Source organism: Stegostoma tigrinum, chromosome 20 (genome assembly GCF_030684315.1).
Source record: "Stegostoma tigrinum isolate sSteTig4 chromosome 20, sSteTig4.hap1, whole genome shotgun sequence".
In the NCBI taxonomy this organism is placed as follows: domain Eukaryota; kingdom Metazoa; phylum Chordata; class Chondrichthyes; order Orectolobiformes; family Stegostomatidae; genus Stegostoma; species Stegostoma tigrinum.
Window position 1 is genome coordinate 23,786,662 of NC_081373.1, and position 27,475 is coordinate 23,814,136.

Consider the following 27,475-nt stretch of genomic DNA (forward strand, 5'->3'; position numbering starts at 1 on the left):
TGATACACTATAATTGATGATTCTTTAGTTTCTTCCATCCAAAATAAAGATTACTCTTTTGGAGTCCTTGAGACTGCAGCTTGCTTCCTTGTCAGAAGTAACCTCTTTGTTCACTGTTATATTTAGCCTTGGCTGTCTGCTTGAAGACACAGTTTTTGTGTGTTTAAGTCCCTAAATTCTTCCGCAGAGCAATCAGCTGTCCTTTGGCATAAAGCAGCCCGTTATCAAGCACATGCCAAAACAGTTTTGGTCATGTACTTCGACTCCTTCTCTTAAACATGGCTAATTGCTTTCAATTCCTGCGTAAGTTTGTCCTTGTCCCCTAATAGTTTGTTCCAGACAGAGTTATAGCTTCTTTCCGTGTGTGACAGCTTATCGTTGCTTCTTTCAATCCATGAACAGTTATTAAAGTTCTGAGGTTTATCATGCCGCAATATGGATGAATTTGTGGACAAATAAGAGACACATTGAATGATCACTAGGTTTGGATGTTGAAGCCTGAGGCAGCTCAATATTATGTCTCAAGCCTGATTTACATTGTACCATGAATAGCAAATAGCTCACAGGTCATGTTCCATTGATGATCTGGCTACTCCTGGCTATGACTACTGCTGGCAACTACGTGAAGGATGGGGGCCCAAGAAAGAGGGCAACTGGAAAGTAGAGGGTGTCAGCTTAAAAGAGGGAAATGACCCCAGGATCATTTGGAGAAGGTGACTCGGTTAGTGAATGCAATATATTGAGCAGGAAATAAAGCAGTAGGTGAGATGCTTTCATTTTTAATTAATGTCACATCACAACTTGGGATTATTACAAAATACATCATGACAATTCATTCTCATAATTCCCATCTTAAAGAAGTCTTTGTTCCATTTGTACAGATGGTTGGGCTAGAAAACAAAGGTCTTACTACTAGTACCAGTGTGAATGACGCTTGAGTTTCCTGCGAAATGAGAACCAAGTCCAATTATGTCAATTATCAAGATAATCAGTACAAAGAGGAAGGTAACAAATGCAAAGGTGACAAGGATGTAAAATGCTGGATGATAAGAGAACTGTTCTCAGTCCAGCTATGATTTGAGATTTGAAAAGTTGAGCAAACAGAGGAAACTAGTGGCCAAATGAAATAGCAAAGGTGTAAAATTGTCAAAAAATCAATGTTCTGACCAAAAGGTTGCAGAGCTTTCAGGGGGATAGATGATAAAGCATTCCATTAGTCATTTCTGTTCTTTGCATTTTCGGATGGCAACTATGGAATATTGCATGAACTGAGAGAAAATATCATGGAAAACTGTGAAGAAATGAACAATTTTTGAAGCTAATATTGAAGGCATGACCTTCAAAGTAAGGATTAAAATAGGAATAAAGGTCAGCTGATAAACCAGTATTGACTTTATACTTATTTGATCTACAGACTGAGCATACAGTCATAAAAGTAACTGTATCTGAAACTAATGACCTTTGAGGGTATTAAAACTTCCACTATATTATTTAATACACAATGGAAATGGTTCTGATCCTGGAGAGGGGATGCCAGATGTTCTCCACTATTGTTACATGTTTATTCAAATTGAATAAAAATGTGGATTTACCTGAAAAGAGTTTTGGTAAAGACATGCCAGATAATGAATTCAGTGAATCATTTCAAGGAACTTCTGGAACAATGTAATCAGCAATACCAAGATTCAAAGAAGTACTATTTAATGATGAGTGATACAGATTAATTTCAGCTGCATTTACATGCCCAACCTCAGCATTGGGCTCCAGTTTCCTTGGTTGGAACGCTCTGGATGCGTGAATGTGCCCTCAGTGCTCATTTAAATGCGAAATTTTCCTGTGCCGAAGGTCACTGGATTATACAGTGTAACAAATACCAGGGATCCAGACGGACATTTGCACTTCCATTTGGAATAAGCCTAACTTTAATCTATTTAAAATCAACAGTTGCACTTTGGGCACTCACATCAAAGCGTATAGCGTTCTCCACCCATTCTCCAGTGTTGCAACTTTCTCACACTGCATCTGTCTCCCACTCGATCAGTGGGTATCTCCTTCAGCTCCACCTCCACTTCTCCATTGCTGGGGTCTTGTTTGAATGAGACCCACAGGCCAGGTAGCAATGGTCCTCTAATTAGGGGGTGACCACAGAGGTGAGAACACACATGACCATGGTTCCCATCCATATAACTTGTGATTATTAGGCTAGAACTTCAATTCGTTAATTGTGTTCCTTGTTACTCTATCCATCCAAAATAACCCTCCACTGACTTCAAGGAATTGCATTTCCTAATTGAATGCATTTTCAAGATGGCACTAAAAATGGTGCACAATCTTGCTCCACCACCTTCTCCTCTTGCCCAACAACATCCTCCCATCATCCTGGACTCACATAAATAAACATTCACCCCACACCACCCCCTCCAACACCGCCTCACCCCTAAATTTCCTGCTCCATTACTCATTGCCTTCCACAGTACTTCTCTTTCCTCTATCCCTACGACTATTGCTGGCCCCAAGCCCTCTCTGACTCTGAATCCTCCAGTACCCGTGCCAACAGTCCTATTGGATACCATGACCCTTTTTGCCAGATGACAAAACTGAGCAGGACCCTGGAATGCCTGCTCTATCACATAATCTGACCCCTTATTACTGGGACTGCTTCCTCCACAGCTCAGTACACACATGATAATCCCCAAGACTCCCCACTATTAACTGTACCAACCCTGTCCTCTAGGAACATGTCTCACTGACGTTCACTGCCTGGAAGTCCACACAAGCCATTACACCTATGATGGCATGTCTGTTTGAATTAAATTTTCCAAGAATGGGGAAATCTGTGCCTTCAGATTCAGTGGCATGCAGAAAGCGAGGTTGTTGATTTGCTAGGTTCAGAATGAGTTGCTTCTGCTTTATCCTTTTTGGGGAGCATTGCACTCCTTCCCTCCCTGCCTTGGCTGCAATCCCTCCCTCCCTACTGGACATCCTCTCTCCCTGCATTGATTTGATTTATTAATGTACCTTGGTACAATGAAAAGTTTTGTTTTGTGTGCAGTACAGGCAGATCATACCATACAAAATGCATTAGGGAGAAGAACAGACCAAGGAGTACAATGTGACAGCTACAGAGAAGGTGCACAAAGAGTGAGATCAACATTAGATTTAAAATTTGAGAGATGCGTTTAGAAATCTAATAACAGCGGAGAAGAAGCTGTTCTTGAATCTGTTGGAATATATATTTAAGCTTTTGTGTCTTCTGCCTAATGGAAGAGGTTGAAAGGTACAGCCTGGATGGGGGAGCGCTGATGATGTTGGCTACCTTCCCAAGGCAGTGAGAAGAGTGAATAGAGTCAATGGATGAAAGGTTGGCTTCCATGATGGACTGGGCTGTGTTTGCAATTCTCTGTAGTTTCTTATGACCCTGGGCAGAGTAGTTGCCATATCAAGTCATGATGCATCCAGATAGAATATTTTCTAAGTACTTCTATGAAAATTAGTAAGAGTCTTTATGGACATTCCAAATGTCCTTAGCCTCTTGAGGAAATAGAGACATTGATGTGCTTTCTTGACTGTTGCATCAACATGGATGGACCAGGACAGATTGTTGATGATCATTGCTCCTAGGAATATGATACTGCTGACCCTCTCCACCTCAGCACCATTGATGTAGATAAAGTAATGCCTTCCACCTTGCTTTCTGATGGCAATAACAAGCTCTTTTGTTTTGTTGATTTTAAAGGAGAGATTGTTATCTTTACAACATGTCGCCAGGGACTCTATCTCTTTCCTTTGTTCTGTCTCATCATTGCTTGAGATCCATCCTACAATGGTGGTGTCATCAGTGAACTTGTAAATGGAGTTAGGACTAAATTTGGCCACTCAGTTATGATTATATGAGGAGTACAGTAACAGCCAGTGTATGCAGCCTTGTGGGGTGCTGGTGTTGAGGATTACTGTGGAGGAAGTGTTGTTACTTATTCTCACTGATTACTGTTTGTGGGTCAGAAGTTGAGGAACTGGTTGCAGAAGGTGGAGCAGAGACCTAGATCTCGGAGTTTTGAGATTAGTTTGTTTGGAATTATAGTGCTGAGGCAGTGCTGTAGTCAATGTGTAGAAGCCTGACATAGGTGTCCTTGTTAACCAGATGTTCCAGGGATGAGTGCAGGGCTAAGAAGAAGGCATCTGCTGTGGACCTGTTGCGACAGTAGGCAAATTGCAAGGGATCAAGGCAGGCTGGGAGGCTAGAGTTGACATGAGCCATGATTAACCTGTCAAAGTACTTCAGAATAATGGAGGTCAGAGCCGTTGAGTGGTTGTCATTGAGGCGCATTGCATGAGTTTTCTTTGGATGATGGTGGTCTTCTTGAAACAGGTGGGGATTTCAGATTGTTGTAAGGAGAGGTTAAAGATTCAGCGCATACTCTGCCAGCTGGATTTGAGTTCATGGCCAGGGACTCCACCTGTGCCAGTCCCCATGCTATCAATGCTGATGCATGCATGCAATAGGCATGTAAGGTCTCTAGCTTGCAGAGTTTTACACAGTGAGATTGGTATTTGGTGGAAAAATTTTATTCAGACAGAACGTTTATATCTTCGTTATATCAAACATATGTTTTATAGCATCTCCACAGTGTGGAAACAGGCCCTTCAGCGCAACAAGTCCACACCAACCCTTCGAGCATCCTGCCAGACCCATCCCCCTCTAACCCACCTAATCTTCACCTCCCTGAACACTACGGGCAATTTAGAATTACCAATCCATCTAGCCTGCACATATGTGGATTGTGGGTGGAAACTGGAGCACCCAGAGGAAGCCCACACAGACTCAAGAGAATGTGCAAACTCTACACAGACAGTGGTCTGAGGGTGGAACCAAGCCTGGGTCCCTGATACTGTGAGGCAGCAGTGCTAACCACTGAGCCACCACTATCTCAATTCTAGGTCCACTTTCATACTGGTTCACCCTTGACTTATTCCATGTGACACTCTTCTGCTGCTCAATCAAGATGACATTGGAAGTTCAGAGAATGGGATGAGAGGTTGATAAAATGGGAATTAATACAATAAACCTGAGGCAGGTGCAACAAGGGTGAGGGGGTGTATAGGATTTTGCAGGAGAAGGAAGTAACTGAAGGGAAGCTATACAGGGACAAAGCACTAGACATAAACAGCAAGAGAGAGGTGTAGTGAGAAGAGATGAATGTACATTTCCAGCTTTGTTATAGATATGCGGTATGGAATATAAACAAATTGCTGGAAATACTCAACAGGTTGGGCATTATCTGTGAAGGGAGAAATGGAATCAATGCTGCAGGTCTGTGACCTTTCATTGGACACTCAGAATTGCAATTTGTTTTTGGATTAGTGTTGTTACAACTTAACTGGCAAGAGTAAGAACAAAGAACAAAGAACAAAGAAAATTACAGCACAGTAACAGGCCCTTTGGCGCTCTAAGCCTGCTCCGATCCAGATCCTCTATCTAAACCCGTAGCCTATTTTCCTAGGATCTGTATCCCTATCCTCCCTGCCCATTCGTGTATCTGTCATGATACATCTTAAATAATACAATCGTGCCTGACTCTACAACCTCCACTGGCAACGCGTTCCAGGCACCCTTAACCCTTTGTGTAAAGAACTTTCCACGCATATCTCCCTTAAACTTTTCCCCTCTCACCTTGGAATCGTGACCCCTAGTAATTGAGTCCTCCACTCTGGGAAAAAGCTTCTTGCTATCCACCCTGTCTATGCCTTTCATGATTTTGTAGACCTCAATCAGGTCCGTCCTCAACCTCTGTTTTTCTAATGTAAATAATCCTAACCTACTGAACCTCTCTTCATAGCTAATGCCCTCCATACCAGGCAACATCCTGGTGAATCTCCTCTGCACTCTCTCCAAAGCATCCACATCCTTTTGGTAATGTGGTGACCAGAACTGTACACAGTACTCTAAATGTGGCCGAACCAAAGTCCTATACAACTGTAACATGACCTGCCAACTCTTGTACTCAATACCCTGTCCGATGAATGAAAGCATGCCAAACACCTTCTTGACCACACTATCGACCTGCGTTGCGACCTTCAGGGTACAATGGACCTGAACACCCAGATCTCTCTGTGTATCAATTTTCCGCAGGGCTTTTCCCATGTGTCAAATGATAATGTTCTGTTAACTTCCCTAATTACTTGCTGTTCTTGCATGCAAGCCTTTTGTGATTCATACACCAGGACGCCCAGATCCCTTAGCATTTCAGAGTACATCGATAATTAAACTGTCATGAAAGTGTAACTATCCAATTAAAGACCAAAGTGATCAATTTTTCTGGCTGACTGTTATTCAGGACAAAAATAATCCACACCAGGTTGTGTCATTATTGTAAACAAGCTTATTCTGTCAGTGATGTGTCTCCAGGCTGTTTGCTGGCTCCCTTAGGGCTTGCTCACTTTGTGTCTAAGTGTTCCTCAAAGTATTCCTGTCTTACTTTGGCTTGCCATGCTAATTAATGCATTAGCCAACAGGCAGCTAGCCTTGCTGGGCAGCAGTGCTCAGTCAAGGGGGCAGACACCTTGCTGTATGCTCTGTGCTACATTGATCTCACCCTGCACCATGTGCCAGCAGCTTACATGGCAAACACACACAGCATGTGCAGCAAGCAGGCAGCCAGGGCTCAAAGTGTGAGGAAAGTAATCTTCACTGAAGTTCATAGAGACATCTATCAGTCAGAGGGACTTGGCACAATAAGTCATGGGCCACCTTCAATACATTCCAGGTTATTTGGAAAGTTGAAAATTACAGAATTCTGAAAGCTTCGCTCTGTGCAGTGAGATTGATCACCTATACTGTGTTTGATTAAGCCTGTTCTGTGTAATTCATCATTAAGTACCTGTTGCTCAATTGAAGCGTGTCATTGTGAATCATGCACAATTATGAGGACAAAGATCAGGAGCAGCTCCTTGACCGTATTTGATTTGATTGTAAGCCTAAATCCACATTCCTGCCTACCTCTGATAACTCTTCTGCTTATCCACCATCTATCCACCTTTGCCTCAAAAGTATTCAGGGTCTTGGTTTCTGCTGCCTTTTCAGGAAGAAAGTTCCAAAGATTCTTGATTGTCTGATTGGGTGACCCTTTCTTTTTTAAACAGACCCCCTAGTTTCTGTAAAAGGAAATGTTCTATCTACATTTACCCTGTCAGGAGCCCTCATGATTTTAAATGTTGGAACTAAATTGCCTCCAACACTTCTAAACTCCAGCAGATACAAATCAAACCCATTCAACCTTTCCTCACGCAACAACCTGTCCATTCCACGGAGATAGCAGGAACTGCAGATGCTGGAGAATCTGAGATAACAAGGTGCCGAGCTGGATGAACACAGCAGGCCAAGCAGCATCAGAGGAGCAGGAAGGCTGATGTTTCGGGCCTAGACCATTCCACATATTAGTCTGAATTGCTTTCAACTCATTCACATTCTTCCTTATAAAGAATCACCAGTACTGTATACAGTACTCCAGATGTGGTCACAACAGTGCCCTGTATAAGTGAAGCATATTCTCCCTACTTTTGTATTCAATTCCACTTGCAACAAATGATAACATTCTGTTAACTTCCCTAATTACTTGCTATTCTTGCATGCAAGACTTTTGTGATTCATACACTAGGATGCCCAGATCCCTTAGCATTTCAGAGCTCTGATATCTCTCACCGATTACGTAAAATGCTCCTTTTTTAATAATAAAAACAGAGAGTGATGAAGAAACTCAGCGGCCTGGTGGCAGCTGTGTAGAAAGGAACAGAGATGATGTCTTAGTTTTTGGACTAGTTTTTTATTGTTCCTGCCAAAATGGAAAATTTCACAATTTCTCACGTTTATTGTATTTGTTAATCTTTTCACTCTCCACATCTTTGCCCACTCACTTAGTCTATCTCTGCATTTGTAGCGTCCTTTTATTCATCTCACAACTTACTTTCCTACCTAACTTTGTAATGTGAACACATTTGGCAACTATACCTTCTTTTCCTTCGGTCATTTATGTAAATTGTAAACTGTTGAGGTCCCAGCACTGATCATTGTGGCAAGCAACTCATTATATCATGCAAATCTGTAAAAGATCCATTTATGTCCACTAGCCAATCTTCTATATATTTTAATATGCTATCCCTACATAAGTAGCTTTTCTGGAATAACTTTGATGTGGCAGCTCATCAAATGCCTTCTGGAAATCTGAGTATTGTACATCTGCTAGTTTCTCTTTATTTACAAACATGTTACTTGCACAAAGAACCCCAATAAGTTTGTTAAACAACATTTCCCTTTCACAAAACCATGTTGATTCTACCTGATTACTTTGAACTCATCTATTTGTCCTGCTATATAATTTGTTCAATAGCTTGTAACACTTCGCCTATGAAAGATGTTAAGGTAACTGACTTGTAGTTTCCTACTTTCTATCTCCCATCTGAATAAAGGTGCTACATTTTCCATCTTCCAATCTATCAGGGCCTTCCCTAAATCTAGGAAGTTTTGGAAAATGAGTCAGTATATTAACTATTTCAATAGCCATGTCTTTTGAGATCCTCAGATGAAGTCCATCAGGACCTGAGCCCTTTATCAGCCTGCAGCTCCATCAATTTTCCCAGTGATTGCAATTTTCCAATGACTCTCCCTCCTTTCCTTTTTCTGATCTACAGCTAATTCTGTGATGCTACTTGCATCCTTTAGAATGAAGGCCAAAGAAGGTTGGCTAACAGCTGTCTTAATGGTGCGTATAAAATATTTTAAACAACAATGAAGATGATAGCTTTGTTATCTATTCAATCATCTCTTGGTGTGTTAATGCCTTTAAAATTTGATGTACTGCTAAATGATGCAATGTTTCTGATTATCAATCAGCTTCATGTTGATGGAGTGGAATACCTATTCATTCACAGCATGAGGGGCATTGCTGGCTAGGCAGCATTTACTGTCCATAATTGCCCAGACAGATGTTAAGAGTCAACCACATTGCTGTGGGGCTGGAGTCACACGTAGGCCAGACCAAGTGAGGATAGCAGTTTCCTTCCCTAAAGGATGTTAGTGAAACAGATGGGTTTTCCCTGACAATCAAAATGGGTTCACAGTCATCAGTAAATTCTTAATTCCGGATATTTATTTTATTCAAGTTCCACTATCTGCCATGGTGGGATTCAAATCCAGGTCCCTAGAATGTTTTCTGAGCCTCTGGATTAACAATCCAGTGATAACACCACTTGATCATCACCTCCCCTTGAGTTTATGGCAGTCCAGCTTTTTTGCCCAGTAGCCAGGAGTGATTTTAATGATATCTTGTGTTGATGGAAGTGAGCAATCATTTCACATTACTTTTGTTTATCAAAGTAAAACCAATAGAATTGGCTGAAACTACTTGTGAAACCTATATCACTTTGCAAAGGAGCAGAAGGTGATGGTAATTTTGATTGATGCTGATACAAGTATCTTACTCATAAATGTCACATCTTCTTCACCACCTCTAAGCTGATACAGAATCTGTAAAGGCAGTTATTTTAGGCCATCACCAAGTCAGTGTGTTAGTCATGGTTGGGAATTTTGTCTCTGCTGCCAGCTGATTTCCTTGACTTTGATTATGCAATTTCAAGCATTAAATATGGGAAATTAGGTGGTTTCTGAACAAGATTTGGAGTTGCAAATACACTTACCAAAAGTGTTCCTCCTCTTGAGCATCAAATGGAGACTGGGTAAGATCCAAATTTCCACATGGTTAACTCACACTCTGGTAATATTCTCACAGCTCAGGAATTACTGTCCAGTAACATTTCACATATTTTATGCCCAATTTTTATTGGCCTCTTATTCACATCGCTTTACCACATAGTCCTCAAAGTGGCATCATTAGAACTTCTACACAATCATCCAATAAATATTTTAAATCATTTTGAGTATTCTTTTGAAGCATTCAATCTCTTCAGGACTGCTAATGATGGTGGCCCAGATGTCATGCTCAGTATGCGACAACATTAGTGTACTAATCTCGGCAGTGTCGATTTCACCTTTCTCAATCTGAGCTTGGATCTAGCAACAGCTATATAGGACCTCTGAGTGTCCAAGTAATGGTGATATCATCACCCAGGGAAAAAGCAAACCTGAAAGTGCACAGATTTCCTTCACCATTTGTAAATTTTACACTCAGGAAAACAAAACTTGGGTTGTACCCATCGGAACTGAATTACCATAAACTTTAAAAGCAATACATTTTATTGTAAATTGCTCTCATAATGGCAAAACTGGCATGCCACAAATTTAAAATTAGTTTTTTTTTAGAACCAAAGAAGTTCAGTAGGCATTATGGCTTATCATGTTGTTAAATACCCAGTTAATGACACCACGGCTCTGTGGTCTGAACTGTGTTTATTGCAATGCCATAAGTGTAACAGCTTAGGTTCTGGATTAGAGTGTAGAACTATGATGTTGCAGCCATTAGAGAAACTTCGTTGAATGAAGGTCAGGATTAGCAGCTCAATGTTCCAGAGTTTAGATGCTTCAGGCGAGATAGAAAGGGATGTAAAAAGGGTGGGGGAGTTGCATTACTGATTAAGGAGAGTGTCAAACCTGCACTAAGAGATAGCATCTGGGAAGGCTCACCCAGTGAGGCTATATACATAGAACTCAGGAATAAGAACATTGCAATCATAGTAAGAGTGTTATCCTACAGGCTTCCCAATAGCCAGTGGGAGATAGAGGGACAGGTAAGTAGGCACTTCATGGAAAGATGTGAAAACAACAGGGTTGTTCTAATGGGTGATGTTACCTTCCTTAATGTTGACTGGGACTCCCATAGAGCCAAGGGCATAGATGGAGCAGAATTTGTTAGGCGCATGTGGATAGTCCAAATAGGAATGTGGCATTGTATTGATGAATGAGCCTGGGCGGGTAATTGATGTTTCAGTGGGAGACCATTTTGTAAATAATGATCATAATTACATAAGTTTTAAGATAGTTATAGATAAGGACAAGGCTGGTCCTCAATGAAAGTGCTAAATTGGGGAAGGCTAATTCTAACAGTATTAGGCAGGAACTGGAGAAATTAGATTGGGGGTGGCTGACATGCGGAGTCTTCAAAGGCCAATTGATCAGAGTTCAGGACCGGCATGTTCCTGTGAGGATGAAACATGAGGACAGCAAGATTTGGGAAATCTGGATGAGAAAAGATTGAAAGTTTAGTTAACTAAAAAGAAAACAGAAATAGGATTTAGGAAACTGAAATCAGACTACAGAGATTGTTACAAGGTCAACCAGCTGGTCTTTGTAGAATTATGAGTTCCCTGATTGGGGCTGTTAATCAAATCCAATCAGGGAACTCTGGCTGACAGAGTAAAAGGGGAGTGTCAGAAATACTGGCGGTCCAGTAGCTGACTCTGAAGAGGTAGAACTAAATTCAAGGACTGTTCATGTATAAATAAAGGGTGACTTGGTGATGGGTTGGAATATAAAAGCAGTGATGTGCTTCTAAGACTTTATAAAGCTCTAGTTAGGCCCCATTTAGAATACTGTGTCCAATTTTGGGCCCCACACCTCAGGAATGACATACTAGCCCAGGAGCGTGTCCAGCGGAGATTCACACAGATGATCCCTGGAATTGTAGGTTTAACGTATGATGAACAGCTAAGGATCCTGGGATTGTACTCATTAGAGTTTAGAAGGTTGAGGGGAGATCTAATAGAAACTTACAAGATAATGTATGGCTTTGAAGGGGTGGACGCTGGGATGCTGTTTCTGTTAGGTGGGGAGACTAGGACCCGTGGGCACAGCCTTAGAATTAGAAGGGGTAAATTTAAAACTGAAATGAGATGACATTTCTTCAGCCAGAGAGTGGTGGGCCTGTGGGATTCATTGCCACAGAGCACAGTGGAGGCCAGGATGTTAGATGCCTTCAAAGCAGAGATCGACAAATTCTTGATCGCACAAGGAATCAAGGGCTACGGGGAGAGTGCAGGGAAGTGGAGTTGAAATGCCCATCTGCCATGATTAAATGGCAGAGTACACTTGATGGGCTGAATGGCCTTACTTCCACTCCTATGTCTTATGGTCTTATGGGATACTGAATCTGTGGAGTTATTACACAGGCAAGGATCTTGAAGAATTTTTGAGGTAGCAGGAAAGAATGTAAAAAAAAATTAGGAGGGCTAAAATGAGCCATGAAATGTCTTGGCAAGTAGCATTAAGGAGAAAGTGGGAGAGATCCTTGATGTGTACTTCACACTGGTATTCACCAAAGAGAAAGATGGTAAGATTAGAAAGGGGTATTTTAACATTCTAGGATGTGTTAATATAAAGAAGGAGGAGGTGGTGGATATCTTGAAAAACACTAAGGCAGCTAAGACCCCAGGGCCTGATGGGATCTATCACAGGATATTATTGGTGCCTTGACAGAGATCTTTGTATACACTTTAGCTATAGGCAAGGTTTCAAAATACTTGAGAATAGTCAATGTTGTGTTTTTACTTAAGAAGGACAACAGAGATAGAACATAGAACATAGAACATAGAAAAGTACAGCACAGTACAGGCCCTTCGGCCCACGATGTTGTGCCGTGGAATAATCCTAATCCAAAAATAAAATAACCTAACCTACATTCCCCTCAATTCACTGCTGTCCATGTGATAATCAAGGAAATTATAGTTCTGTGGGCCTTGTATCAATAATAGCGAAATAACTGGAGAAGGTTCTAAGGGACAAGATTTAGTCACATTTGGAAAAGGACGAACTTATTAGGGAGACTCAGCAAGGATTTTTGTGGGGGAGGTCATGTCTCACAAATTTGAGTTTTTTTGTGGAAGTGGTGATTGATGGGGTTAGAACATTGGATGTTGGCTACATGGGCTTTACTAAAGCATTTGACAAGGTTCCTCATTATGGACTGATCCAGAAAATTAAGTCACATGAGACCACATAAGTTGATAATTTGGATACAAAATTGACTTTGTCAAAGAATACAGAGGGTGGTTTTGGAGACGTGTTTTTCTGACTGGAGGTCTGAGTCTGGTGGTTGTTCTGCAAGGATCAGTGGTGGGATCTCTATATATATAAATGATTTGGATGAAAATGGGAGTCATCTGACTAGTAAGTTTGCAGATGACACAAAAATTGGTGGATAATGAGGAAAGCTGTCAAAAGATATAGCAAGATATAGATCAGTTGGAAAGTTGGGCAGAGAAATGGCAGATAGAGTTTAATTTGGACATGAGTGAGGTGATGTATTTTGAGCTATAGGAAGATGCCGAATGGGCTAGGGCTATTTTCCCTGGAGCATCAGAAGCTGAGGGGTGACCTTATAGAGGTTTATAAAATCGTGACGGGCATGGATAGAGTGAATAGCCAAGTCTTTACCCTGGGGTAGGGAGTCCAAAACTAGAGGGAATAGGTTCAAGGTGAAAGGGGAAAGATTCAAAAGATACCTAAGGGGCAACGTTTGCATGCAGCGAGTGGTGTGTGTATGGAATGAGCTCCCAGAGGAAGTGGTGGAGGCTGGTACATTTACAATATTTGAAAGGCATCTGGATGAGTACGTGAGTAGGAACGGTTTAGAGAGAAATGGGCCAAATGTTGGCAAATGGGATTAGATTAATTTAGGATATTTGGTCATCTTGGACAAGTCGGACCAAAGGGTCTGTTTCCATGCTGTACAGCTCTATGCCACTATAAGTGTAAGAGAAAAGTATGCAGTAAGCTTGAGAGCCTACCCTTGAGAGCATTCATATACAGACGGATCTTGGAGTATAAGTCCATAGCTTTCTGAAAGGGGCAACACAGGTGAAGAAAGTGATAAAGAGAGCACACGGCATGCTTGCCTTCATCAGTCAGGCCACTGAGTAAAGAAGTTGGCGAGTCATGTTGCAGCTGTACAGTACTTTAGGTAGGCCACATTTGGAGTAGCAAACTTTGTTTAAACTGGCCCTTTATGAACTGGTGCTTTAGATAAACTGGTAAAGATTATACTGCTGAAATACCAAATGTTTACTGTATTATTAATGCATGCACAACTTTTTGTTCTCTCACATTCTCACAGAAATTTAACTGGCATAGCTTTTGAACATACAAGATTTTTAGCAGGTGATGCAAAGTCTCCTTCTAAACTCTCTTAAAATAGTAAATTAACTCATTTTTTTGATTATACTCTTATTCAAACAATCCTGGAGATTGACATGCATGGCAGTGTAGAGCTTTCGGATTTTCTAAAGGTTTGAACTTATGATACTGTTTTGTCATACGAACAGTTACTTACAGTAATTCTACATCAACTATTCACATTATTTGGCTGCAGAACAGTCAAAAGGCTAAGGATAATATGTGATTCATTCAGTCTACTTTGTTTGTATTGGATTTGGTTCAGTTATGGTTTTTTTAAATTGGTTATATCCTACAGATTCATAATGGTTCATCTACCATGCCCATCATAAAGCCGAGTAGAAATTATGAATTTAGATCTGTTTATTGTTCAAATAATGGGAAACCATCATTCAAATATGATTCTAGCTTTGGAAATCCAATCTTAACACATATGATACTAGAAATTGAAACAGGAGTAGCCCCACAACACTGCGCTGTTATTCAATGAGATCGTGGTTGATATTCCAGTTGAACAACATGCCCAATGCCTATGTTTCTTGAACCTTCAGTGTCCAAATGTCCATCAATCTTATTTTCAGGTGTACTCAATGACTAATCATCAACATCTGCCTCATTTCTTTATTTTTCTACTTATTCTATGAAGGTAAAGCTTAAAGTTTTAAACTTTGTTTCTTTTACAATGTACTTAAGTTTTTGTACCTGGGTACCTAAGATGGCACCATATGTGGGCACAGTGGCTGCAGGGCAGCACATTGCCTCAGTAATTGGCAGTGTGACTTCACAGTACCAGGGATCCAGGTTCCATTCCATCCTCAGGTGACTGTCTGCACAGAGTTCACACATTCTGCTCATGTTTGCATGGGTTTCCTCCCACAGGTTAGGTGGATTGGCCATGCTAAATCACCCATAGTGTCCAGGGATGTGCAGGCTAGGTGCATTAGCCACGGGAAATGCAGGGTCACAGGGATAGGGTCGGGGGCAGGCCTGGGCAGGATGCTCTTTGAAGGGTCGGTGTGGATGCAATGGGCGGAATGGCCTGTTTCCACACCGTAGAGATTCAATCAATCATTCAGTTTTCACTGTACTCCTGCATTTCCATGCTTCAGTACACATGACAATCACATCTAAATCTAATCTCAAAAACAGCCTGTTTTTGAAAATTCTCCCCACCTCAGATTCTAAACAGGGGGTGATGGCCTAGTGGTATTATTGCTGGCCTGTTAACTCAGAGACTCCGATAATGTTCTGGGGATCCAGGTTTGAATCCCACTACAGCACATGGTGGAATTTGAATTCAATAAAAATCTGGAATTAAAATGAATCCATTACCAATTGTTAGGGGGATAAACCACCCATCTAGTTCAGTAGAGTCCTTTAGGGAAGGAAACTGCCATCTTTACCTGGTATGGCCTAGATGTGACTCCAGACCCACAGCAATGAGCACAGCAATTGCCCTTTGGGCAATTAGGGATGGGCATTAAATTCAACCTGGCTATCAATGCCCACATCCTGTGAATGAATAAAGGAAAAAAGACATTTATCCTGAGACTCTGGTGAGGGGAGCAGCGTCTCAGTATTTATCCAGTCAAGTCCTGTAAAAACGTTTCTGTTTTGTAAACTGCAGAGAAAATAGATCCATTTTACTCACTCTATCCTGTTATGGAACCCTCTCATCCCACAGATCCTCTCATCAGGTAACAACCTCAACAGTTTTGCCATTTTAAGCATTATTCTTTAACACTGTGAATTTGCTGATGATTAGATGTGTATGTTGCACAGGTGGTGTATCATACTTTTACATTTCTGTAGAATTTTATTTTGCTTAAAGAACACACTTCACAGCTTGAATTACTTTTCAAGTACTGATACCCAGTACTAACCAAGACAATAAGAAGCTAAGTACAGGGTTGCTGCAACAGTAGGGAAATAATTCATTTAGTCTGCATTGTGGTGGTGTTGCTCGAGTGGAATATTGTCTAACCAACTCCTTGCTCTTCATAAAATCTGCCCTGTATCGCCAAAAACAGGAAACGTTGAGATTTTCATAAAATTCATTCACAAGATGAGTGTTGATAAGGCAGATATTTATTGCCTGTTCACGATTGCCTATGAGAAGGTGGCACAGCTCATGAATGTAGGCCCATGAATCTTTGCTCACTGTAGCAGGTTGGCTTGCTGGATCATTTAAAAGGGTAGTTACGAGTCAACTACATTGTGTAGATCTGGAGGGCACATGTTGGCTTATACCAGGTAGAGGGTGGCAGATTTTCTCCCCTAAAGGACATTAGCAAACCACATTGGCTTTTATGAGAAATCCAGTAGTTTCATAATGACTATTGATGAGACTACCTTTTTTTCTCATCAACTGAAGTGGTGAGATATAAATTTCCATCTCTTTAGCATTACTGCAGGCAAGTGGGGGGTATTCCATCACACACTTGACCTATACCTTGCAGGTGGTGAACGGGCTTTGGGAAGTCAGGAGATGAGTTACTTACTGCAGTTTTCCTCGCCTCTGACCTTCACTTTGTGACCATTTTGTTTATATGGTAAATCCAGTTGAGCTTTTGGTTAAAGTCAACCCCAGGACGTTGATAATGAGGGATTCAGTGAAGGCAATACCATTGAATATCGAAGGATGGTGGTTAGATTGTCTGTTATTGGAGATGGCCAATGCCTGGCATTTGTGTGGTACAAACATTACTTACCACTTGTCAGCCTAAGCCTGGGTACTGTCCAGAACTTGTTGAATTTGAATGTAGTCTGCTTCAGTATCTAAGCAGTTGCAAATGACCTTGAACTTTGTGCAAACATCGGTGAACATCCCCACTTCTGACCTTATGATGGAGGGAAGGCCATTGACAAAACTGCTGAAGATGATTGGGCTTAGGACACTTCTATGTGGAATTCCTGAAGCTGAGATGACTGACCTCTACCAACCGAAACCATCTTCCCATGTGCCAGATATGGCTCCAACCAGCAGAGAATTTGCCCCCGATACTCATTGATTCACGTTTTGTTAGGGCTCCTTGAAACTGCACTTGCCTGAATGCGGTCTTGATGTCAAGGGCTGCCACTCTCACCTCTGGTGTTCAGCTCTTTGTCCATATTTGAACCAAGGCATGTAAGGAGGTCAGGAGCTGAGTGGTTCTGGTGGAACCCAAACTAGGCATCACTGAGCAGGTGAGATAGCAAGAACAGCAGGCGTTGGAGTCAGAGATAACAAAGTGTGGAGTTGGAGGAACACAGCAGGCCGGGCAGCATCAGAGGAGCAGGAAAGCTGACGTTTTGTGTCACGACCCTTCTTCAAAAATATCCTTTTTCTGAAGAAGGGTCCAGACTCGAAACGTCAGCTTTCCTGCTCCTCTGATGCTGCCTGGCCTGCTGTGTTCCTCCAGCTCCACACTTTGTTATCTCTGAGTAGGTGTTGCTTGATAGCACTGTTGATGACACCTTCCATTACTTTACGGATGACTAAGAGTAGACTGACTGGGTTGGATTTGTCCTGTTTTTTGGGTACAGGATATTTTGGACACTTTTACACGGGTAGATGCTAGTGTTGTAATTGGACAAGAACAGCTGAGCTGGGGAAGCTGCAGGTTCTGGACCTCAAGTCTTCAGAACTATAGCCAGAATGTTGTGTGAACCCACAGCATTTGCAATATCCATTGCCTCCAACTGTTTCTTAATATCACATGGAGTGATTCAAATTGGCTCGAGTGGTATCTGTAATGCTGGGCACCACTGGAGGAGGCCAACTTGACACTTCTGGCTGAAGATTACTGTAAATACTTCACCCTTATCTTTTGCACTGATATGCTGGGCTCTTCCATCTTTGAGGATGTGGATATTTGTGCAGCCTCCTCCTTCAGTGAGATGTAATTGTCCACCACCATTCACGACTGGATGTGCCAGGACTACGGAGCTTAGATCTGATCCATTCAATGTGGGATCACTTATTTCTGTCTATCACTTGCTGTTTATGCTGTTGTGCATACAAGGAGCACTGCTTGATGGTTTCACCACGTTGACACCTCATTTTAAGGTATGCCTGGTGCTGCTCCTAGCATGCCCTCCTGCATTCTCCATTTGAACCAGCATTGATCCCCTGTCTTCATGGTATTGGTTGAATGGGGATTATGACAGGCCATGAGGTTATTCTGCTGGAGTGCAATTCTGCTGCTGTTGATGGCCCATTGCATTCACAGATGCCCAGTCTTGAGTTTCTAGATTTATTCAAAATATGTCCCATTTAGCATGGTGACAATATGAAGATAGGACTTTATTTCCATAAGGACTGTGCGGTGGTCACTGTTATTGATATTCTCAGGGACGGATGCATCTGCAGCTGGCAGATTTGTAAGGATGAGGTCAAGTATGTTTTCCCCTCTTGTTGGTTACCTCACAACCCGCTGCCGACCCAGTCAAGTAGCTACGTCCTTTAGGACCCGACCAGCTTGATCAGTAGTACTGCTGCCCAATACTCTTGATGGTGGACATTGAAATCTCCCACCCAGAGTAAATTTTATGCCTTTGCCACACTCAGAGCTTCCTCCAGGTGTTGTTCAACATGGAAGCGTATCGATTCTTCAGCTGAGGGAGATCAGTAAGTGGCAATCAGCACGAGGTGTCCTTGCCCATGTTTAACGTAAAAGCATGAGACTTCATGGGGGGGGAGTCAATGTTGAGGACTCCCACGGTCTCTCCCTACTGACTGTATAAATTGTGCTGCCACCTCTACTGGGTCTGTCCTGCTGGTGGGACAGGACATATCCAGGGATGGTAATGATTGTGTCTGGGACATACTCATGGAATCATATCTTACAATGTCAGGTTGTTGCTTCACTAGTCTATGAGACAGCTGTCCAATTTTGGCACTACTGGTAAGAAGGACTTTGCAGGGTCGACAGGGCTGTTTCCTCAGTTGTCATTTTTGGTGCCTAAGTCATGCCAAGTAGTCCTACTGCTTTTATTTCTTCGTCGAGACTTTGTAGAGACTGATACAGCTGAGTATCTTGCTCGGCCGCTTCAGAGGGCAGTCAAGAGCCAACCAGATTACGGTGGGTCTGGGTGACCCACAGGCAAAAGGAACAAAACACAACACATTCACACACTGCTCACTGATGTTACTGCCTTTTCATTGCTGTCTATTAAATAGGTATAAAAGCTACAACTATTATTTAAAGATTATTCTATATTGTAAGTGGACATCAGTGAAAATTGGTTCTGAAAATAATGTGACACAGCACAGCCAAACAAAATTCATTTCACAATTCTTTTCTCAATACATAAGTTGTGATAACACATACCTGTAGACAAAAGAGTTTTCTACCTTACCTCACAAATCAGATTTATCATAACAGAAAGCTGGATTTCCTTGGAGCGAATTTACATCTAAAATGCAGTTGTTCTGTTCCTTTTGTAACATCCCAATATCAATTTAATAGGAACCTAAGTTTTAGGGTGGCCTGACATTTAAGTTCATGTTTGCTGCATTGCAGATGTAAATCAATGTATATTGTACTTGTGGTCTCCCCATTACTTTAGGAGAAGGTCTTTCTCAAATCTATATCGGGTGCAATTCGACCTTTACACCGAAATAACACATTACAGTCAATTTCATAAAAGGAAAAGGGTTTAACATCCAAGATAACACGATGTGAACACGGCAGGCCAAGCAGCATCACAGGAGCAGGAAAGCTTGACATTTCAGGTCGGGACCTTTCTTCAGGTTTAATATCCAAATGGATTGGGTGAGAATAGTGGGCACCTTGAAGCTTCTGGGGAAGGGTCACTAGACCCAAAATGTTAACTCTGATTTCTCTCCACAGATGTTGTCAAACCTGCTGAGCTTTTCCAGCAATTTATCTTTTTCTTTCTGATTTGCAGCATTCGCAGTTAGAACATAAGAACTAGGAGCAGGAGTAGGCCATCCGGCCCCTTGAGCCTGCCCTGCCATTTAATAAGATCATGGCTGATCTTGTTGAGACTCAGCTCCACTTACCCACCCGCACGCCATATCACATAATTCCTTTACAGTTTAAAAATTTATCTAGCCTTGCCTTAAACACATTCGGCGCGGTAGCTTCAACCGCTTCACTGGGCAGAGAATTTCACAGATTCACAATCCTTTGGGTGAAGAAGTTCCTCCTGACCTCAGTCCTACATCTGCTTCCCTTTATTTTGAGGCTATGCCCCCATGTCCTAGTTTCACCTGCTAGTGGAAACAACCTCCCTGCCTCCACCTTATCTATTTCCTTCATAATCTTATACGTTTCTATAAGCTCGCCCCTCATTCTTCTGAATTCCAATGGGTATAATCCCAGACTACTCAGTCTCTCCTCATAATCCAACCCTCTCAACTCTGGAATCAACTGAGTATATCTCCTCTGCACCACCTCCAGTGCTAGTATATCCCTTCTCAAGGTGACCAAAACTGCACACAATACTCCAGGTGTGGCCTCACCAGGACCCTAGACAGCTGCAGCATAGCCTCCCTGTTTTTAAACTCCATCCCTCTTGCAATGCCAGATAAAATTCCATTTGCCTTTTTAATTACCTGCTGCACCTGCAATCCTACTTTTAGCGAATCATGCAGGACACCCAAATCCCTCTGCACAGCAGCATGCTACAATTTTTTACCATTTAAAATGTAGTCCATTTTGCTGTTATTTCTACCAAAATGGATGACCCCACACTTGTCAACATTGTACTCCATCTGCCGGACCTTTGCCCCCTCACTCAGACTATCTATATCCCTCTGCAGACTTTCAGTATCTTCTGCACACTTTGCTGTACCACTCATCTTAATGTCATTTGCAAATTTTGACATATCACACCGAGACCCCAAATCCAAATTATCTGTGAATTGTAAACAATTGCGGTCCCAACACTGATCCCTGAGACACACAACTAGCCACTGACTGCCAACCAGATAAACACACATTTACCCTTAACTGTTTGCTTTCTACTCCTCAACCAATCCACTATCCATGCCAATACATTACCTGTGATACCATGCAACTTTATCTTATGTAACAGCCTTTGATGTGGCACCTTGTCAAATGCCTTCTGGAAATCCAGATACACTGCATCCACAGGTTCCCCACTGCCCACCAAGCAAGTAATGTCCTCAAAGAATTCCACCAAATTAGTTAAACATGACCTACCCTTCATGAACCCATGCTGCGTGTTCCCAACAGGAGAATTTGTATCCAGATGTCAAGTTCTTGCAGGTTTGTTGATACAATTCCTTATACAATTACAAATATAATCAATTGCAGCAGTTGTGGGAGAAATCTGGTTCTAGTCAATAAAACTTGATAATTTTTATCCGTGAACCTGGGTATGAATTCAACTTAGTTAATAAGGCTTTACTTTTTCTTTGTTGGGGATTTGTTTCTCAAGTGAAATGAGTTTGTGCCGTATTGCTGAGAGGATAACACACAGTTTTCTCCATATCTTTGCAATTGGATTCAAGATTCCAATATCAGATGTGGGGTCATCTGTACTTTTGATGTAGATGTAAAAGAGTTTTCTGACTAATCACAGATCGCCAAATAGTTTTATTAGTCAAAATACCTCTCAAAGCTTTAGACAGTGATCTTACAAAGGACCCATTCATTGAGGTGCACAAAGCTCATTCTCAGTGAAATTTAAAACATGATTCTTGCTGTCTAAATAAAAATAAGATAAGATATTTTCACTCAAGCTACTGAGTATCCACCACTTTTTCACATGTTTAAAGTATCAGAAAACCTTTCTATGCAATACTTGTTAAATAGGAGAGTGTATAACGTACCCTTTCAGCTGGATTGAGCAATCTCAGCTTTTGGACATTGACGCACCATTCAATTACAATGAATGACTAATTATGGTTCACTGCACTGTAGTTGGAGCTCTGCACGTAAAGAACAATTGTTGTCAGGACTGACATTCTTTAAGCTGTAATGTCACCAGTTGATTGAAAAACATCGGCCCACAATGAGACTGGGTCTGCAGCCGTAGGCTTTTTATGGTATGAACACAGCTGTATAGATTCTGGGAAAAATATTTACATCTGCCCTTTGACTCAGAATCATAAACATCTTACATTACCGAAAGAGGCCATTTAGCCCACCACACCTTTACTGGCTCTTCAAATAAGCATCATTACCTTGTGCCTATATCATGCTTTCTCCCCCTTATCCTTGCATGTGATTTCTATCCAAATAATCATCCATTACCCTCAATTGAGCCTGCCTCTAACACCCTTCCAGGCAGTGCACTCCATATGCTAACTACTCATTACTCATTGAGTAATCTTTTATCCCCCCACACAGCATATTTGCTTCTTTGCAAATCATTTTAAATCTATGCCCTCTTGTTCGTGTTCAATTTACAAAATGGAACAATTTCTCCCCATGTACTCTGTTCAGACCGACTGTGAATTTGAAAATCTCTAAATCTCTTAACTTTCTGTTCTCAAAGGAGAACAGTCCCAATTTCTTAATTGATCCTCCAAACTGAACTTTCTCATCCTGGGAACCATTATTTTGTAAATTGCTCCTGTACTCTCTCCACTGTGCTCCACATCCTTTCTACAATGTGGCACCCACAATTATACACAGAGCTAGGGACCAGGTTCAATTCCAACCTTGGGCAACTGTCTGTGTCGAGTTTGCACATTCTCCCCTTGTCTGTGTGGGCTTCCTCTGGGTTCTCCCATTTCCTCCCACAGTTCAAAGATGTGGAGGCTAGGTATATTGGCCAGGCTAAATTGCCCGTAGTGTCCAGGGATGTACAGCTTATATGAATTAGCCATGGGAAATACAGGGATAGGATAGTGGGGTGAGTCTGGGTGGGATGGTCTTCAGAGAGTGGGTGTGAACTTGTTGGGCTAAATGGCCTGCTTCCACACTGTAGAAATTCTATGAATGCTTCAGCTGAGATCTAACAAGAGTATTGTACAAGTTCATTTTCATCTAATGTATATAAAGCTTATGGGTTAAATGGCCATTATACCTTGTTGTTACTACTGTCCCATTAACACACATGACATCAGTCTGATGAGGCAAAGTGGTTAGAAACTGTTGATAAAACCAGTTGTCTCTTCAGCCTATTTTCCAACTGAACTACCTGCCACCAGCCACCATCACTACAAAACACTTCCAACCAATGGGCTGGATCTAATGTACCTCTGCTGGGTGTGATTTAAGCCTGTGGGGTCGAGGGTGGGGAACAGATTAAACTTGTCAGGCTGCCAGACTGCAAACTTCCCCTTCAAACCAAGCTGCCCTCCATAATATACAAGGTGGTTGGATACCGAAACTGGCAGCTTATCACCATATTTAAATGAATAATTAAAGATAAGTTAGGCTTGTCAACGAGTACTGTAACACAATGAAACACTGCCCATGTCATAACATGGCTGTTGTGCAGGCGAACAGCAGAGAGTGAACAGTCTCTATTTTACGGCCTAGCTGAAGGAGGCTGGGTAGGAAGGAGCAGTAGTTCATTTTGGAGGTGACCTGCACATATTAGGGTCAACACTCCTTCACACATAAGATGTTACCCTCCCATTATGAGCCACCTTTACTTCAAAACCTACCATCTCCCTGGGCTTAGGATCCCTTCCTGTCCTAAAACTCCTGAGGTTTACATCTGCTCCATCGTACATGACTGATTTGATAATCCTCAATTTCACTTTCCTGCCTTTCCCCATAACACATGATTCCCTTACTGATTAAAAATCTGTCTCTCTTAACTTTGAATACACTTAACAATCCAGCTTCAACAGCTATCTGTGGTAAAGAATTCTAAGTTCTGAGGAAGTGTCACCAGACGCGAAATGTTAACTCTGATTTTTTTCTTCACAGATAATGCCAGTCCTGCTGAGCTTGGGCAGACCTTATTCTGAGATTATGTCTCCCTGGTCCTTGGCTCTCCCACAAGTTGAAATAACTTCTCCACATCGATCATCCTAATAATTTTTGTTTCAATTTGTTCATATTTCATAAAGGTCATCTCTCAGTCTTCTGGACTTCAATGAGTATAGACACAACCTACTCACCTTTCTTCAGAAGAAAATCTCTCTTTATCCAGTATGAACTGAGTGAACCTTCTCAAGTTTGCCTCCAATATCAGTACATCTTTGCTGAAAAATGGAGTCTAAAATTATTCAACCATTCCAGATGTTTGTCCAACTTTTCCCCTGTACAGTTTTAGCCTAGATTTATTTTATACTCCATTCCCTTTGAAATAAAGGGCTAACAGTCCATTTGCCTTCTGTGTTATCTGCTGAACTTGGATGCTAACTTCTTTGTTATATATGGACAAGGGTCCCAAATCCCTCTGAGTTGAAATCTTCTGCTGACTTTCTCCATTTAAATATTCATCCTGTTACTTCTGCCAAAGTGCATAACCTCACTTTTTTCAACATTATATTCCATCTGCCAAGTTTTCTTACCCATTTTCTTAACTTGTCTCAAACTCCGTGTCATCTTCACCACTTACCTTCCAACCTATTCTTGTGTCTCCACAAACTTTGTGATAGTATGTTTGCTTCCCTTATCCAAATCTTTAATTTATATCATAAATAACTGTGGCCGGAAAACTTTTCCATTAGTTATAGGGTGCAATCTTGAAAACCCCTCCCCCTCCTTATCCAAATCTGTTTTCTACTAGTTAGCCGATTCTCTATTCATGCAAAATACCACCCCAAGTACCATAAGGTCTTAACTAATCAAACACCTTCTGGAAATCCAAATATATTATTACATACATTGCTTACCCTTGAGAAGCTAACAAGCAGGATAGACAAAAGAATTCTTGTATATCTTTTAGGTAAATTTTCCCTTTATGAAGCTATGCTGACCCTGTTTGATTTCATTATGTATTTTTGAATGTTCTGCTATTACATACACTATTATAGACTTAAATAAATTCCCAACAGTGGATGTTAAAATAACTGTCTCCTTCCCCTTTTGAATAAGAGTATTATGTTGATTGTTTCTAAGATAATCATGTTATGGAGCTTCTGTATGCCATGGGCCTAAAATTCAAGGGATGGGGGAGAGTATAAGTTGGGCAGATAGCATCTTGAGGGGAGGGAACATGAATGGAACCTGGATTTTCATTTCATTTGCCCTTCAATAATCCCAATCTGTTCAGGGATAGTATCCTTAAGCAAAGGTTAAAGGAAGATTTGTTCAGGTTCTTGGAGGGCTTTGATGGAACTTAGAAAACTGTTTGCAGGAAGTTCAGTAATCAGAGAATGCAGATCTAAAGTAACAGCGGAAAGTAGAGGTGATGCAAGGAAAAGACAATACACTAGTTGTGGCGATCAACAATGACTTCAATAATGTTTCGAAAAGAAGTTTAATATAAAAGATTATGGACCTGCGAAGAAAGTGCCAGGGGATGGATTCATCGAACAGTTCGGTCAAAGTGCCAGCACTGGCTCAAGTGGCTGAATGGCCTTCTTTGATGCTGTATCATTGTGTGAAATCTTTGCCGTGTCTGATATTTCTCAGAAATCATTCTGAACATGTCTGAGGGCATTCCCAGACTACTCCACTCTGCCCTCTGGTTCATGCCTGCTGAGAATCTGAAGACAGTAGGGAACAATGTTGAACGGTGAGATGTATATAAATCCCTCTATGTTCAAGCTATGGTTTTGCTTGAGGTATTTAAAAAAAAAGCTCCTCTTATATCAATAAGCATTTGTGATTCACCTCAACTGGAGCATTAAGGGGTGAAGTGAAAGGTGCTTGTCACATGTAAAAATTAGACTCACTTTTCTTAACAGGATACAGTCAGTTCTGCTATAACATGTGTTTCTTCAACACGAACTGGCTTTAACAGAATTGAAGAATTCAGACCACTATTTGTAGAGCACAAACTTTCCTTATCTGTGTTGGCTATAATGTGATTCTGGCCCCATTAGCTTAAATGGTACGGCTTTGGTACGACTTTCTTATAATGCTAGATTACACGAGAACAGAACTAACCTGTATTCAGTGCCGCAGTGTCCTTACTACACACTTAGTGAAAGAAGGCTTCTAGTGTGCCTCGATAGAGGGGGCTGCTATTTTGAATATTGAAATCATACCAAATTATGAATTTTACACAAAGTCAACAAACTTTACATTTAGTGATCATAAATCTGGTCGATTACAATCTCAGGTTGCAAAGTGAGGCTCTAGACATCATATTTGCAAGTGAATTTGGCTCTTAGTAATAGTGCGAACATTCCTGGACTCAATGGGCAATTTAGCATGGGCAGTCCACCTACCCTGCACATCTTTGAACTGAGTAAGTAATTTCTACTAAGAAATTTCAATGACTTAGAAGAAATTACTTCCTCAGTCCAAAGATATGCAGGTTCGGTGAATTGGCTAAAATGCCCATCGTATCCAGCGACATGCAGGCTTTGTGGACTGGTCAATGGAAATACAGAGCTTGAGGAATACAGTATGGGGGGTGGGTCTGGTGAGATCCGCTTCAGAGGGTCAATGTGAACTTGATGGGCGAATGGCCTGCTTCCACACTGTAGGGATCCTACGATTCTGTGAAATTGGGCTGAATGACCTCTTTCCGCACTAAAACAATTCTGTGAAATCATGAAACAAAAGTGTACACGATTTATATCTTTGTGCTAGTTATAATTTTAAAAAATCTCTAATGACAAATGATAACTTTTTAAAAAGCGCAAATACTGACAAATGCAAATCAAGCATTCTTCGAGATTCAGTGCATGGTTAATACTTTTGTTTAACCTGACAATTTAGGCTACCTTTTGTGGATGACCAAGAAATATTAATGCTAGAACCACAACGGAACTTGAAATTACACTGTCACTAATTAAGTTTTTATAATATTCCCATTCTCTCAGTAACAACATGGAATGTTGAGGAAAATGGGTTCCCTTAATGAGATTTTCAAGCAAGATTATTGCTGAGCATTAGCAGCTGTACACTCAGATTGTGGCAATCAGGTTCTATATAACGGCATTCATAGCTTTGATCTGGCAGATTGAAATTATTCATTGAGTTTCAAGTGGTCAGGTCTTCAGGTCATGATTACAGGGTCAGTTACTCTGAGCATTAAATACATACAGCTGGGAAATATAGCCTTGATATTTTTAGGTAATGGTTGCCAGTAAATTGGATAAGTTTATTATTTCCTGTCACACATATTCTAGCTATTAATGCTTATGTAATTCCTTATCAAATAACTCAAAACCCTTTACATAAGTCATTATTTCTGAAGTGAATAGGCTTATGTGAGCTAACAATCTGCACCACAAGTATCCAATCAGTAACCATGTGATAAAAGAGTAGTTAGTCTGCTTTGGTGTTCGCCAAGGGGAACGCT

General features: G+C 41.3%; 1 protein-coding gene across 1 annotated transcript in view; it reads right to left on the bottom strand.

Annotated features, from left to right (window-relative positions):
* Positions 1–27,451, bottom strand: part of LOC125461964 (pleckstrin homology domain-containing family S member 1-like) — a 71,582-nt gene extending 44,131 nt beyond the window's left edge. The window contains exon 1 of the mRNA XM_059653040.1: positions 24,171–27,451. The gene's annotated coding sequence lies outside the window, so the exon portion shown is untranslated. The remainder of the gene's footprint in view (positions 1–24,170) is intronic.
* Positions 27,452–27,475: the final 24 nt, after the last annotated feature.